Source organism: Castor canadensis, chromosome 14 (assembly GCF_047511655.1).
Source record: "Castor canadensis chromosome 14, mCasCan1.hap1v2, whole genome shotgun sequence".
Classification (NCBI taxonomy): Eukaryota; Metazoa; Chordata; class Mammalia; order Rodentia; family Castoridae; genus Castor; species Castor canadensis.
Window position 1 is genome coordinate 64486006 of NC_133399.1, and position 14285 is coordinate 64500290.

The 14285-nt window shown below is 38.6% G+C and overlaps 1 long non-coding RNA gene across 5 annotated transcripts in view; it reads right to left on the minus strand.

Annotated features, from left to right (window-relative positions):
* The window catches only part of LOC141416876 (uncharacterized), a 163750-nt gene extending 154255 nt beyond the window's left edge, over positions 1 to 9495 (minus strand). For 2 of the 5 annotated variants that reach the window (XR_012441453.1, XR_012441452.1), the window contains exons 1-3: positions 7554 to 9492; positions 7227 to 7445; positions 3457 to 3489 (exon numbers count right to left, since the gene is read on the minus strand). This is a non-coding gene — a long non-coding RNA (uncharacterized lncRNA). Of the gene's footprint in view, positions 1 to 3456; positions 3490 to 7226; positions 7446 to 7553 lie in introns of all 5 variants that reach the window. The other 3 variants (XR_012441454.1, XR_012441450.1, XR_012441451.1) reach the window with 3 other exon arrangements.
* Between the last annotated feature and the right edge of the window lie 4790 nt (positions 9496 to 14285).

The following is a 14285-nucleotide window of genomic DNA, read 5'->3' on the forward strand; positions in this document are numbered from 1 at the left end:
CAGGAAACAAAACACTTCACATTACAATCAGAAATGGAAAGAATTAAGCCCAGAAAGTGAATATGTCATGGTTAATGGATTTCATTCAAAATGTAAATGACTGCTTATAGATTAGCAACAGGTCTAATATAATATGTATATCTTGTTTTCTTAAAATTATAAAAATTCAGTTTTACTACTTTGGAGAAGAAGTATAGTGCTATAGAAAAGGTACCAAATTTGGTGTCAGAAGCCTTATATTTGGAAACAAATGACTTCTGACAAGCCATTTTCCTCCTCCATAAAAAAAGAATAATTCTTCACAGAGATGTGAGGATCAAATGAGATCAAATCTGTAAACGCATTTGGTCAACTATAACTCACATTTTCAAATGTCAGGTGTACTGCTCCTTTTAGGAATAATGCATTTTATACAGACTGGTACAAGAAATTCATTGTATTTAAATTTATGATGTGTAATAATGCCCAGGTTTACTTATAAAGAAGAAATGCCTTCTCGGCTCAAGAGAACAAAAACTCCAGTTGAAATCATGCATTCCTGAAGCTGGGACCTGATCATACTTCCGCAAGTCAGCTCTCTAGAAAAAAAATCTCCAACTGAAAGAATACCAGCCATTTAGAAAGTAGGCAAAGGCTGGTGGGCTTAGGACTGGGCAAAAGTATTAAGTCCCCCAGCCCTTGTTAAAGCCCACTTTCTGCCTGCAGAGATTATAACCAACATACTTATGTGACAAAACTCTATGTTAGTAACTGTTTTTCTGTTAATGGAGACACTGTTGACTGTGAACTGCTATCCTGACCTCTTCCTCTAAAACCTGAAAAAGATCAAGTTGTACCCTTGAAACAAGGGAACCACAGATAAGGGTACTGCTTCCAAGGCTCAGGAAATAGGGTGAGGAAGACAAAGGACAACAAAGTAAGTTAAAGACCTGTGTTCTCCTTCATCAACTGAATGAAGAGGCTGAAGATAAAGAAGGAATGCTTAAAAGGATACAGTGCATGACTGTGGATGAGTCTATCATGGCTTTGGTAATCTTCAAGATTTTAGGATAATTGTTGGCAGGTTTTGATGTGGCAGCAAAAGGTGATGAGCTCTGACTACCAAACTTTAATCTGTTTAAACAAGGCACGGTATGCTACTTGGTGTCACAGCCACTTCGTACTAAACAAAGCCTATAAGATCCTAGGTAAGCCTCGGTAAACCATGAACATGGGTAAGAACCTTTAGATACAACATCCAAAGGACACTGACAAAAGAAAAAGTTAATAAACTGGGCTTCACTGAAATTAAAATAATTCATCTCAAAGGACACCCTTAAGAAAGTGAAAAGAGCTGGGCATGGTGGTACATGCTTATAAACCCAGCACTTGGGAGGCTAAGGCAAGAAGATTGTGAGTTCAAGGCCACCTGGGCTACATAGTGAGTTAGAAGCCATTCTGGACTGTATAATAAGACACTGTAACAAAAGAAAAAGAAAAGAAAAGAAAGGAAAAAGGAGGGAGGCACTCTGTTTCTTTTGGGCTGTGATGGCAATGTTCTAAAATTAAATCATGGTGCTACTTACATACAACTCAGTTAAAATATCTTTTAATGTGCCACTTAACTCTGGTGTTATACTTCTAGAAAACTTGACGCTCCCAAGACAACAAGAATTCAACAACAGAGAGGGAAGAAACCTCTGAACAGGTACTACAAACCTACAGTGTCCATTGCTAACTGTATGAGAAGTCGTCCCCTCCCTATCCTGGCCTGAGATTAGAAGTCATTGACTTCTAATTGCATATGCAAGTACAAGGTAACTGATTTAATAAGCTTGGCAATCTGGTTTTCTTCAATGCTAAGGAAATGACAGGTAGTACTGCAGAGAGGATAAGAAGTAGAGACTATCAGAATACAGCTGCTGTAGTCTGATCAGCCCCCCACAACCAACACTACTGAAAGCAGGCAACTGTGGTCTTCTCTAGAACTCTGTGACCAGCAAGGGAAATGACTCTGTTATATAAGGGTGGAAAGAGAATCAGTGTTTCACAGAATGAAGTCCTCAGAACAGCCAAGGGTGCTCATTTATGATAAGATCTAAACCCACTAAATCAGAACCCCAGAAATGATGCCTCGGTGTCTGCATGTTTGACAATTATCATGGGATTCTTGCCCACACTAAAATCTAAAACATGAGTCCTATATACTTAGAGAATATTAGAGATGGAAGAAACTTTGATGGTAATCAAATTAAAACCTCACAAACTGTAGATAAGAACACTGCTGACTAACGTGGCAACATTATTTTCCAAGGTTTCCCAATATTTCTTTAAGTTCCAAATAAAAAAAACTGTGGCTCAAGTCCTATAAATTGTCAGGCATATTTACTGACACAGGGGAACGTACAATCTACCTTGGAAATATTTTCATCAATGATTGATGAAGATAAAATGCTTAATCACTTAAAGGGATATGTTTCTGCTCTCTGGAAAATTAATCTAGAGCACCTCATTACCTCAAGATGCCAACTAAATGAGTCATCATAAAAGTTAAATTACTTTTTCTTGTTGGTATGTTCAGTTTAATTATTGCACATTTCCCCTACAAACCAACCTTCCTCAAATGGAAAAAACTAAGTTACTTGACATAAAAACAGCCTTTTTACAGATTATTGAGCATTAACTCATCATTTTCACTAAATATGTGTATTTCCAATACAACAAACCACATTTTTATATTTATCCATTTATCCAGTCTTAACTCTCTCATGCATGGGTCCTACAACCAGTCAGCTGGCACCACTCTTGTATAGAACTTCAGAGCTCTGACACACTACCCCCATTGCACCTTCACAGAAGTCTTTTATCCACACAATGCATCACACTTACCGCTTTAGGAAAATTATCTACATTCCATCTTTGTTGAATGAGTATGTCATTTTTTAAATAAGGTAAATAACACACAACAATACCAGAAATCCCTATTGATCAGCTTGTTTGTCAACTAGCAGGCTGGTATCTGCCACTTTCTTATGGTAGAAATAGAAGAATAAAATAAAATCTGTCCCCAAAACAATGATACATGGGGTTTGCTGAGGTAGGAAGCATTTTTCAATACCACCACACTCCCCAACTCGTGTGAATTATGCTACACTGATATTTAACAGAAGGAGAAACATCTCAATGGAAGACATTTCCCAAACTGACAACTGAAAAGAATTTAAGATGAGAAAAACCCAAATAGATAAGAAATGTAATTATAGTAAGACCTCTTATGGTAGTGACCTTCAATGCATCCTCATATGCAACATTTTGACAATCAACCTCAACCTCTTTTCTCTCTTCCTTTCCTTCATCTGTATACTACTATCTATTTTTGTTTCAGACAGATTGTGAGAGACCTAACAAATGTCTTGAGACCAGTTCTACTTTCTGCTATTGAAAATGGTTCCTCAAATCAGGAACCATTGTACATACCTTTTCCTGGTGATACTGGCTTACAGTCTCCTCCTATAAAATGAAGAGTAGGCTGTGAACTACCCCATCTCATGAAATTCTCACTTCTCTCCCACAAGAATTCTCCCTTTGCTCTTTTCTTGATGCTTTCAGTGCATTTCAAAAATGGTTCATAAGGCTTCTTGATTAAAGTAGTAGAATGTCACTAATTATAAGTCTACTACTTAGAACAAAATCTTGACCTGTGTTTGCTTCTGCTGTCTTTTAGGAGGACAAAGAGTTATTGAGCAAATTATTAAGTATGAAACTAAGAGAAGCCCGAAGTGCACACACATCCTTTAGAAACTGTCAACAAACTGCTGCTAAAATGAGCATTCTTACAAAGATTTTCTTCTGTCTACTAATACTTCCAGATACATGAAAATCTGCTTTCCCTGCCTGATTTTTGGATAATAGCATGTATATGGAAGCAGGTACTTTAAACACGAACACATAGATATGCGCTTTCATCTCTTATTTTTCCCCTGGTAGCCTACCGTCTTTTTTTACTACAGAATACGCTAGTGTTCCCACACACACTTTCTCCCCAGGAAGTTACATATAAAGTTCTAAGGAAAGTATTGTAGTGGAAAATACCTCTCAAGACTCAACATAAAAGGAAAGAAGTTTAAGACACTAGTCTTTCTGGTTTTTGTGACACTTATCTACATTGCTACTACCTGTCAGAATGAGGGAGATACTAGCAAAATCTAACTTAGGCCAAGCTTCATAAATACTCCTATGAAACTAACACTTAAGATCTGTTCCTCTGTCCATCTCTGTCAGAAGGTACATTTTCTAAAGATAAATAAAAAAGGACAATTCTCACTATACATTGATGCCAATAATCCCACTTCCTTTTACTACCTTCTGATACCTTACTGATGTGAGATCAGATCTATAGATAATGGAATGGAAAGGACTGTCTATTTTAAATGAGTTAATAATAATGCAAGATTCATTAATGAGTTTTGACAGAAGGGACAAAGACTGGTTGGGGCAATGCGACAAAAATAAAAAGAAAGGCCTGAGGTCCAGGAGTTCAGGGAATAGATGGGAAGTAGGCTGAATGGGCCTATGAACAAAACAAGTAAAAAGAATTCCAGTAGAGTAGTAACATCAGTTGACAAGGACTCAGTGCTGGATGGATTGTTTTGAGTAAGTTTCCCCTGAAAAAAATAACATGAAAAAAATTTCATGACTTGTAGAGCTATAAGAGAAAAGGCAAAAACTGGTTGAGAGAGGATGGTAGGGAAAAAAGTAAAACTTGAAATAAATGCACAAAAATGTCTTAATCTTGAATTTTTCTAAGTCTATAAATATCTGATACCTAAAATGTTTCTTTCATTAGTATACATGTTATACCAAGACTATATCTCTATAGGAGATTTGTTATACATAGAATACCCAAATCATTCAATAATAACATCATTTATTCAGTCCTTCAATAATTACTGAATTCCTATTGTGTGACACACATTACACCAGGAACTGTGTATACAAAAAAGTATAAAACTTTTCACAACAGTTTATACTTACTACTCAGGTGGAGAACAAGATAGAAATAAAAAGGACTATGGGGTTACATGCTAGAAAGTCAGGACTTCATCTCTGCCCACATCTTTCTCCATCACTAAAGCAGTTCCAAATGTCCAGTTTACAATTTTCTAATCAGCTATTTTTGGTTGGGGACCCAGTACTTTCTGATCCATTGAGTTTCACAATAAACTGAAATTAGACTCACATTTCAAAATTGTACTCTTGGTACACTGTCTATTCTGACAAAAGTAACAAAGATATCTGAGACAAAAAGAGGTCTCTCCCTCGGACTATCTGTCCTGGAAAACTGTCTGGGGAGGTATAAGGAAGGCCAGTTAGCATTAGGGATTTCTGTGACTAGGGCATTCCTCCACAAAAAGCAAAACTGCATCTATTGACCCACTTCATTTCAACCACTGAGCAGACATAAAATTGAAATAAATTTTGGTTACTGCCAATCTGGGATCTATCTAAACCAATGATCCAAGAATAAGAGTCTCCACAACCCATTATCCTATTCTACTACATTCCTCTTAATTCTGAAAAGTATAAAATCTGGTAGGCTGTGGTTTTTCACTGCTTATATACAGAGAAATTTCAAATATCCATCCATAAATTCTAAGTCTCTTTGCTCCATATCATGACCTTGAAATATGGTCATTCTATCAACAGAAGAATCAGAAATTAATTTGATGTGTGTTGATTTTTAACTCCATCTTTTTCTTCTCCTTTTTAGCAGCATCTTTGGTGCTGAACTGTCATCCCAGAAATAGGCACAGATATTTATCCTTTTTCTTTAGCCTGCTTCCAATAAGAAAATAGCTGTAAGTTCTAATGAGAGCAGTGATTGCCAATCTTCTGAAATTTGCAATATCCCGTCATTGCTTAATTTTAGATTACTCTTCAGTTCTTGTTTTCTATTTTTCAATTAAAGTGAGCTGAGCACTTGGAGGAATCAAACCCTTAGTATTGGGTACATACAAAGTACCATTCTCAGTGTCTTCAGAGAGTCTGGGCTCCCTGAAATGGTAAGCAGTGCCTTGTCTCCCACTCCATTGTGATGACCTCTCCAAAGCTTCACAACTCACTCCAATCTGCTTATCCAAGACTATCCAGCCATTTTAAAACAGGCCATTATTTCGCCTGGCACATTTACAAATGCTGTACCCCTGCTGAGCCTTGGGCATAATCACAGCAATTACCACCCTAACAGCAACATGCTCCTCATCTGTCCATCTGACTATAACTACTGAGGGTGTGTCTATGGTGCCTAGAATAAACTAGCACTATACTCTGTTAACATATGAATTGATGGATGAGCCCCCCAAGTCTGGGTCAGATGCTTCATGATCTGGCACCCTATTTGCTTATGTGTTCTGCACTAGACAGAAAAAAAGAAATCCCCAAATGTAGGAAAGAAGTTTTTTCTCGTATCCTAATTTCTAATCTTGTGCCTAGAAAATTGTTAACATTTGTTAGATGGATGGATGGATGGTAGATAAGATGGATGGAGAGATGGATAGATAAGATGGGTGGGTGGGTGGGAGGATGGATGGATGGATGGAAGGATGGATGTAGAGAGAAAGAGAGGCAGACAGAGAAGTTGGGAGATTCTTTGGTAGGAGATAGGAACAATCATCACCTGTCAATGAATATTCAGGGTGATATTAAATGAGGTGAATGTCTGCCTGCCAGCCTTCTAGAATTCTTGGTTCAGCCCTACAGCCTACTCTCTCTAGTATGGACTCTGTAAGGCTGGGTTTCTTTACCTGCAAAGAAGGGTTCCAGCTGTCCCTATGTCACAAGGTTTTCATGAGGATTAAATGAGTTACTATGCTTAATGTTTTAGCATACTGTTTGGTACATAATAAATGCTATTATACTGTAAATAAGGAAAATATGTGTGACAACCAGTTTCATTTTGGCATCCAAAACCTACCCTTAGTACTGTCAGAAATGACTCATGTGAAAATAGCCTATCAAAAAAGACATGAGAAGACACTGTTCTGAATTGAACCACTGAGGGGTAGAACTCAATTCCATCTAGTCACCTCAGAACTTAATAAGACCAAATCCTAACAACTGAGTTACAGAATCTTCCAATAATTCCCAAACCTCTACTCACATTGGGATAATTTTCTCAATAGCCAACACCCAAAGTAAAAGTATGAGAAGAAAAACTCAGTGGGGAGAGAAGGAAAATAAATACTTGCCTTTTTCTTCTTTCTTGTTTTGTTCTCCTTCAGAATAATTAGTGAGCATTTCAAGGATTGTAATATTAAAAGGGCAATACCAGAGTATTTGTTTTTCCCCAGCCACTATTTTCCAGAGAAGTTCTCAGGTACCAAATGTAGACTACCTCCCCACTTTTCTCCAATCAATGTCAGGGTAGAGAAAATGGAGGCCTTGGAGCAAGAAGCCTTAGAACTTTCCTAGGACACACCAATCACAGAAGGAAAGGGGTTGTTTTGCTTTGTTTTGATTTTTTTTTTATGCCAAACTCATAGCACAAAGAAGGCAAATGACCCCCACAGGCCCACCTCCTCTCCATTCCAGCTGCTTGCATCCAAAAGGCTTTCCCATTGTCTTTCCAACAGCCCGGGCACCTGCTCACCAGTTTGCTGATATTGGGCCGGGTTTGTTCAAAGTTTGCAATTCATGCAGCAATTAAAGCCCTCTGGAAGGGCTCTTGTTTCAATCAATGGTGTTTTATTTTCCATGAGAAGAGGTTCTCCTTCTATAAAAACACAGGAGGAGGCACATTTAAAAACTATATTTCAATTGCAAACAATGTGTCTTCATTCCCAAATGGCAAAAAGATGATAAGAAAATTATCTGGGGCCCCAGAGGTGGCACTAGAGGTGTAACTGAAATTCCTTTCAGCGGTATTCATGCTTGGCTGCTGCTCCTACAGCACAGGAAACTCATTTGAAAATGAAGCAAATTAGCAAAATTAAACAGAGTGGAGCCCTGGGTCATATCACACCACCTCATTAATGCATCCAGAGTGAATGCAATGTAACAAAACAAAACCACGAGAATTAAAGTTTAAACAAAGAAAGCCTATCCTTTGCTATATTGACTGATTTTTAAAAACTGAATAAAGGTTGATTGTATTAATCATCAATTTTCAGATGCAGATCAAGACTAAAAGTAATCAAGTTTTTAAAAGCTACAAGTTAAATACCTTTTCTACCATGTCTATAAAATCATTCCTTCCATATGTCTTCCCTCTGAGAGACATCTAAAGCACAAGTTGGCTGGCCCCACACTGTCTGGAATTCCCCAAGGGTTCCTGGAGTTTCTGCCCTTGACCAGACTGCCTTTCTAAACTCACCACTGATTTGTTTCCCAAATGATCTGCATCCTCACTTGGGTGATCTGGTTTCCATCCTAGGTGCAAAAATCCTTGCTTTCTTGCTTTCAGACCATTCCTTTGCACAGAATGCCATAAGGCAAGTTGCAGTTGGAAAAGGATGAGTTTGGAACTAGAGAACCTAGGTTTAAAATCCAGCTCTGAGGGTCAGGTATGGTCCTCATGCCTATAATCCCAGTCACTCAGGAAGTGAAGATCAAAAGGATTTTTGTTCTTAAAAAATGTTAGCAAGACCCTATCAGAATCAATAAGCTAGGTTTGGTGGTACACACATGTGGTCCCAGCAATGAGGGAGGCAGTAGGTAAGAGGATCATGGTCCAAGTCCAGTCTCAGACAAAAACATGAGACCCTACTTGAAAAATAACTAAAGCCAAAAAGGGCATGATTCAAATGGTAGAGAAGCACCAGTCTAGCAAGCACAAGATCCTGACTTAAAACCCAAGTACTGCCAAAAAAAAAGTCAGTTTCATTGTAGATGTGTAAAGTATCCAACTCAGTGCCTCACATCTATTCACACCCCACCACTATGACTCATCTACCCTTTAAGGCTTTAAGGTCCGTCTCCAACATTACCCTCCAAAAAAGCCTCTTTTGACCCTTCCATGTGGAAGTGAGCTCTACATCCTCTGAACACGTAAATTGTTCATCCATGACGTGCTCATCTGACATTTTGTCAAAACTGATCTTGGGGTGAAGTTATTTTCCCAGGCCCAGATTCCTCCATAATTAGAGTACAAGCCTGGTGGTTACTGCCAGCTTTCTACATCACTTTACCCACCCCAGTACCAAGCACAGAGTCCATGACCTGGATGAACTCATAATCCAGTTGCGTTTTGCCTGTTGGTTGGTCCTTTCTCCTCTGCAAAAGAAGTTAGTGATTGCCACACCTGATTTTGAAATTACCACTCCCCTGACTCCGGAAAGTCCGCGCACACACACACACACACACACACACAGTCCCACTCTCCTTTGGATCTCCACCATTAGGCACAAAGAATCTCATAAAACACTTAGGTTATTTTCATTATTATGCAGAATGGAACTAAAGTAGGAGCTACAATAACTATTCTCTTAGGAAGTTACAGAGAAGTTACAGAACCAGATAATGAAGACTGTTGAAAGAACTCTGAGTAAACTCATAGAACACTCTCCCTCTGGCCCTGAATAGCTCCTGGTCCAACTTCTCACCAACCTTTCACCATCAATTCTCCCTTCTCCCTCTCACATTTCTAACCTTTCTTCTACTCTATACATGGTGCCCCTGCTTCCCTCCCCTCACTCCTTATTTAAGTCACCCTGCCTTCAAAGAAGCCCAACACACTTGGAGTGGAAAGGTATAGTTAGCTAATAAAATAGCTTCTTCCCTTTTTGGGAATTCCATGCCTTGGGAAGTCTTGACTGTAGGGGAATTCACTGGTGCCTGCCTCTTCCTCCTGGAGAAGAAAGGAAGTAGAGGACTATGAAGCAGGAATGTGGACAGTAAGAACTTAGGTACTAGACAGACAAAATGATATATGTCTACAACACAGCAAATGAACAAAGTTTTTCTTCCTGACACTTTTCTCTCAAATAACTAACCAAAGAATCCCACTAATCATTTATAAGGAAAAGACACACTCTTCTAATCAGAGCTTGAGTATGAATAAAATAACAAAACTGGGGTCTTTTCTTTCTCTCCCATTTTTCTGACAGCACCCTCCTTCCCTAATTTCTAGCCCCCCCAAATGAGAAAAATTGAGAAAAAAAATTATCCAGAAAAGGAAGTAAATGAATATTTTGGAGAGTCCTGCACATAGAAAAGCTTGGTATAACCTACACACCTGTCCAAGAGCTAGACATAACCCTACCCTCTGCCCCATTAAAGTTCTGCTCCCAACTTTACGTGATGCTCTCATCTTTTACATTTGAAAAAAGTATAGTAAGTTGTGCTTTATGTAAAACACTCTTCAGGTATTGTGTGTGACTTCCATCTCCTACCCATAACCTAAGCAAGAAAATAAGGCACATATATACACCATCGTCCACAGCTAAATGCATCATTGGTACCCAGCAGACAGTAAAGAGAATAATACTGGAGCCTCCTTGGACAGTGCTGAGGTTTGGGGGTAGGAGGAAAGGTATTGATTCTGCATTCTCTCCCTTATCTCCCTTTCTCCCTAGGTTTCCCTGCTGTGAAAACAAATGCAGAATTAGAATCATTTCCATAAGTAGTCGGCCAAGTTTTGAATATCTGAAAACTTCCAAATCTAGAATATCTTTGGTAAAACAGTGTTTAGGAACAAAGGTAGCCATAAACACTGAGGTTTCTTACTCTTCCAATCCAATTTATCCTGGGTCAACAGACCAACAGTGCTTTCACAAAAGAAGTCAATGGCATCAAAACAGGTGGCACACACAGACCCCTGGGCATTGCACAGGTGTCCCATCCAGGGTGGTCAGTGAAGACACAAAAGAACCTATTGTCACAAAAGGCAAAGAGAAGGGCGAGCCATGGGTTAACTCGTGCAGTTTCTAGCAGTGTTTCAAAAAGATGGGAAAACTTTTCTCATCTTATCAAGAATGTTCAAACTTTTGCATTTATAATGGCTACCAGTTCCACCTGGCTTGCCTGCATTCCTGGGTTCTCCTTTGGTCCAGGTCTAGCTGTCATTTGGTCTACAAATATCTGAGTGTCTTCCTTGTCCTAGGATCCGTGCATCAATAGATGCAATGGTAAATAAGTCAACATCTCTACCATTTTTCTTTTTTTGAGACAGCATTCTGACATTTTCAGTTACCTGCATATTTTTCTGCATATGTTTTCATCAACCTGTATATTTTTAATTTAAAATCCATGTAGGAAGGTGCTTAAAAGGTTACTTAATCACTCAATGCTATGAAAATTTGGAAACCTCCCCTATGCTCACAAAGTACTTGCTCCTGCCCACTAATTGCACAATTTAACCTTATGCATTCATTTATCTTAGAAGTGCCAACCCATGTCTTATGATGGAAAGTCATTTTGCCCTAATAAGTTAGGCTTTTATTGTTTCTTCTTTTCCCCAAGAACCATCATGCAGTCAGGAAAAAAAGACTAGAACTCAGATGAAGTTCAAAATGACTCTTTTTAATTTCAGAAACCATGTTAGGAAAGATGGCATCAGGACAAGGTCCTTCTTCAGCACTGTAACTGTAGCATCTAGCCCAGTGTTTGCTCATGGTAAGTGCTCAAAGCATATTTATTCAATAAGCAATATGAATATGGAGACAGAGAACAGTATTATGCCAAAGACTTTTTGTTGACTTTCAATGTCTTGTGGTTGCTGATACAAAGCAGTAGTGATCCATAAGACATTGCTTAGAAAAGGTCAGAGCATATCATTAAATTAATAACTTTATATAAAGTCACATGCTATCCATGGATATAAATGACATAGTGAATATTCAGGTTGTTTGCTTTATGGGTTGGAGATCCATTTGCTTCATTCTTACATATCCACGAAGTGTTACAGATCAATTTGAAATGAATGGCACAGAAATCAGAAAAACCATGAGTTTAAAAAAGAAGGATCCATGCTACCATAAATAGTAGCCACTACATAGTATGCAGACCTAAATTCCCACTGCAAGAACTACTTTAATAGGCACCTACTAGAATATAAATTTAACAATCTAGATATGCATGCAGCTTGCTGGCCCTCCCTCTCAAGGGTCTGCTGGGGACTAATTCACTCAGAACCAGGACCAGACCTTGATAAGGAATCTTAATTACCTTCATTAAGATAGATAAAAGTCAGTCAGACCTCTGGGAGTGGCCAGGAAACTCCTTTGATCTGCTAAGAAATGTCTGAGAGCCAAATAGATTAATATGGCATTGTAAAAGGATTTCTGAAACCAACAGCTGAGAATTTATTCCTTTTAAATATAACTATTAAAATATCCTGTCCAGCAAATAAAGAAACATACAAGTGAAGAAAAGGACCAAATTATATAAACTCTTTGGGGAAATACCAAATCATCATAATAATAGCATTACAACAAGAACAAGAATTTTAATTATTTTTTCAGCATATAATCCAGAAGCAATAACATGTCAGATAAATTTAGAATGTAGAATATACTTAGGAGTTGCAAGATCATTAATGGGTGGTCTCTATTAAATGTTAGTAATGAAAAATGCAAACATAATTATAAATGAGACCAAAGACATGAATTTAAAAGAACAAGTGATGGCCAAATAATATCCCAGAAAACAACCACATCACTACAGACTTCCAAGAGTATAAGAGAAAAATCTTACCTCAAGATTTTTTAAAAAACAAAGATAATAAAATTTAAATTAGAATAGTATTCTACTTTATTCTACTAAGCCAGAAATTGCATTTCTTATATGGAAGTGATTGATGTACATTTTTCATCCAAAAATAAATCAGAAGTAAACTCTCTTCCATTTTATGAGGCTCTTTTGTGAGGATTTTATTATCTCTAGTGGCAGGCAAGCCCTATCCAAAAAGGGGCAATTGTCTAGTATTGGTAAGATTCACTCTGTTCTAATTCTTTTGCCAACTTGTGACAAATATATGCAATATGCTTCTGTGAACAGTTTTAACACACTCTGTGAACATAAAGTGAAACACAATCCTTCCAAACCCTAAAGTGATATCTCAAATTAATATTCTCCCTAGAGATTTTCCTGGTGTGCCCCAGCAGAAGTACTGTGTTCTTTATCTAAACACCTGTGGGATCAAGCATGAATGTGTCCTTTCTCCCCAACTGGTTTAGAAAGTCCTCAAACTCCTCCATCTCTCCCATAGAACAACAATCAACTGTAGCTGAGCAGGAACAGTAAGGAATCAATAGGTACTTGTTGGATTAGGGAGGGCAACAAGTAAATATGGTTACCTTTATCACTTATATTAGAATGGTTCGCATCTATGTTGTCTTTTTTTTCCTAAGAGCCAGTACTGGGAGGCTGCATTTAGTATATACCGGTTATTTCTAAGAAGCCTAATTTGGTTCTGAATCTCAGCTTCACCACTCACTTTAGCTGTGTGTCTTGGGCAAATTCTACAACTGGTCTGAGACAGTTTTATCTATCAAATGGATATAATGATGCTAATCTGGGTTATTATCAAGATTTAGGGAGCTAGCACCTGGGAAAGACCTACCACAGACTGGGCACTCTGAAAGAACCCAAATTCATAAGTAGGGAGAAGATAGAAAGCAGCAATATGCCCTTTTTTCTTCTTGTAGCTACAAAAAGGTTGCTTTTCACCATGTGCAATTCCCCCAAGATACCCTAAATACAAAAATCATGCTCTGGTGTAGTTCCACAGAGCAAAGCACTCAGCAAGATGGGAAATCCTGCCACAGCTCTGAGTCCAAATGTTTGAGTGACCACACTGCCCTAAAGTTGGGCAAGTGAATTCTGGCAGATTGGTTTCCCCTGTGTGTAATGAATGGTTCCCTTCAGTCACTGTGGACAGAGTCATTTGATTCCTCTCCCCAAGAGCACCAACCCCAACCTGTCCCTGCTGAGGCTCAAAGAGGTCTCTTCTGTTCCCCCAGAGCAAGCCTCAGGCCACACAGCATCGCTCCCTTCCCAGCATCTCCTTCTCTCCCAGAGCACCAACTGCTCTTCTGAGGAGGATCCTCACTGGATACTTCATTATTGCTCACTCTTGGTGCATGTCCTGAAAGAGCACCTTACCTAACTTTTCTAGAAAAGGGGTCTCTCTCTCTCTCTCTCTCTGTTTCCCTTTGCTCCATTTCTCTTTCCTCTCCCCCTCTCCTCTTTTCTCTCTACCTTTCACCTGTGACTGCTGCTGCTACTATTATATGTTGTGTTATGAAGAAAGCACCTAGTTGGACGAATGTTCTCTCTAACCAAGCATGTTCTCAGCCCTGGTCCACAGA